This window comes from Morone saxatilis, unplaced genomic scaffold (assembly GCF_004916995.1).
Source record: "Morone saxatilis isolate NCDOM2014 unplaced genomic scaffold, NCSU_SB_2.0 Contig14, whole genome shotgun sequence".
NCBI lineage: Eukaryota > Metazoa > Chordata > Actinopteri > Moronidae > Morone > Morone saxatilis.
This window is the reverse complement of record NW_023339696.1, coordinates 9,262,771-9,265,777: the sequence shown is the minus strand read 5'-3', so window position 1 is coordinate 9,265,777 and position 3,007 is coordinate 9,262,771.

Below are 3,007 nucleotides of genomic sequence, written 5' to 3'. Positions count from 1 at the left end.
CCCTCCCTGTCTCTCTTCCCCTCCGTCTTTGACTGATAGGAAGTGAAGTTTTGTCGTCTCCTCTCACGTTTCACTACCTGTACTTTTTCTCTTTCCCTCAAATCCGATCCATCATCCTCTCTTTTTCTCTCTCCTCCCCGCCGCCGCCGTTCCACTCACTCGCCCTCCTCCGCTGTGTCTTGTCCTCCCTCTAATTGGCCGCTTCTGCCTTTTGTGATGCTAATTTTTCTAAAGCATTTGTTTGAAGTTTTGGGGATATTTTGCAGAACATCCTGACAGCTGCAAGTCTTGTTTAGTTTAGTTTACTCGTAATTGTTGGCAATAAGAAGTGCATGTGAGTGCCTCGGTCTGCATGTGTGTTACAATTCCTTGTGTGTGTGTGTGTGTGTGTGTGTGTGTGTGCGCGTGTGTATGCCCACTGGGCTCAATCTGCCTAGCTCATACCTTTAACTCTCTGGTAATAAATGTGTGAATTGATCTGTATCCTGAGTCCCTACGGGCAGACTCTGTTCTCGGGGGTTTGCATGAGCGCACAAACACACGCACACACACACACACACACACACACACACATACACAGTACACGCTCACAGAACTGGAAACCAAATTGAGCTTCTAAGAAAGCCTAATCCATTTAGATTGTTTTTCACACTTGGACAAAAAACATTTTGTTTTTCTCATTATTTGCTGTATGTATTTTTCATCTGTAGTGTTGTCTTTGGGAAAAAGTGACCTAATTAATCTGTGAATATTTTTAGAGTATAGTGAATGTTGTCATTTAATCTACTTTTTAAAACTAAGAACAGCAACATGTCCGCTATACAGTATATCGTCCCTTTGTGATATTGGTCATCAGCAGAGCATTGTTGTTTTACCTTGTCTCTCTGTGTGTGTGTGTGTGTGTGTGTGAAATAAATCTGTCTGTCCTACCACAGTGTTCTTACATAGAGATGGAGGAACACTAAGGTCATTTGAGGTAGTGAGGAATCTAGATTTGCCTCTCTCTCTTTCTCTCTCTCTTTCCTCTTGTTTACATCTGCATTGATATAAAATATGTAAAAAGTAATAACAAGTGTAGTGTGGCACAACGTGAAGAGCTTCACAGCTGAACTCTGAAAGAATGTTAAAAATGTCAAAATGAAATCAAAACATTAAAGTTATGAAATGTTACAATAAAGTTTTTCTAAGATAAAACATGCTTCACTTTAGTTTAACCTTACAGCCACAGAGCACTAAAATCCCATTGGCTCGTCATGTTTTATGGCTAACATGTTGCCGAATTAATGTAAATGTATAGAGTCTGAAAGTACAATGAAGTGCTGGGGAGGGACGGTTCACCAACAGCAACTGAAAATGACAACCTCCACTTTTATCATACTGTAAATCGATCCCCTAAATTCATTGTGCTTGCTTTTTTTGTGATGTACTGCAGATCGGTGCCCTTGTAACATATATGGCAACTGAGAAATAGAAGCAAAATCAATATGGAAACATGCTGCCGCAACTAGGGCATCCATCACAATGGAAATATTGGTTTCAATAGCTGTGCCACTGCCTCACTCAAGCCTTGTGTGTGTTGAGCTGAGTACAGTCTTTGTGACTTTTACATCATTTTGGACAAGGCATTGCCTGTTGCCTAAAATTTAAAAAGTTGCAGCAGAGAGTTGAAGCTTTTACCCCACAGATCTCCCTGTAAAGGTGATCTCTGTGTCGGCGCTGTGTCCGTCAAACACTTTGAATTTGAAGCCTTTCTTGTCAAGGACATCAAAGTTTACTTATTGTACAGAAAACCTGGCATTCTTATGGTTCCAGGACTTTAATTTGTTGCCTTTAATGGTCAAATAATATTTAAGACCTATTAGAAAATATATGTGACGTAGACAAATATCCTGGATTTACTTCTTGACCTGTTGGCAACAGAGTGTGTGTCTGTTCATCTGCGTTTACAGTATGCACAATTATGCATATTTAGTAGAAGATCATATTTTTTTTTTCATAGCTTTCTTTTTTCATTTGTCTTTGTTTTTCTCTCTCTCTTCCCTCTGCCTGTTTCTCATTCCTCTTTCTCTTAGCTGTGCATTCTGACTCTGTTGAATAATTCAGCTTCAGTTGCCGGCTAGTTTGGATGTGTGTGTGTGTGTTTGTGTTAGGTGTGTGTCTTTTGAGAATGCGCGTCTGTCTGTGTGTGTGTTGCGGGAGGGGGTGTAGTGACGTAAAGAAGAGCTATTTTGGGGATTCGGGTACGTGGAGAGAGAGAAAAATAGAGAGACAGGGAGAGAGTCTGCGATGGATTGATTTTTTCCGTGCCCGTGTTCTTTAGTCATGTGCTGCGGCTGTTACTAGACAAACCCTGCTGGAAACCTGCACTCTACCTGCAGGGTGTGCTGGCACACACTCACACACACACACAAACACACTTACATGTACACACACACACACACACACTGGCAGTGAAAGGTGGGCTATCGCACACGGTTAAATCAGCAAGTTCTATGGGGTTTATGCAAATACGCGTTCATGCTAACATGTCTTCCTCAAGATACAGCTAATGTAAAAAAATAAATAAATAAATACATACACTGATATTCTACACATAGCCCACGGCACACACATACACACACACCACCACCGTCAGCATCTTGTACAAAGTGACAACTCGGCTATATGTGGGTGGTGAGGGAGAGGCAGTGGCGGGGGTGAGATAGAGACACAACGTATGCAGTATGGAATAAACATGCAGGAGAAGTGGGCGACTGTAAGGACTATACACACTGATTGATGCTAAATCAGACTGAGAGAGGCCAAGTAGGGCTAAACTGGCCTTCGGGCACTCCCATTTGTTTGGCAACGCAGCCAAACATGGTGCCAAAGTGGGAAAAACTGTAGAATCATTACATTTTTTTGTAGCACGGAGGAGACACGTGTGTTTTAATCACAGTTCTTGTCCCGCTTTTGGTCAAAGTGTTGAATGCAACAGCGAAAATCACATGTTTTTGTTTGGGGATAA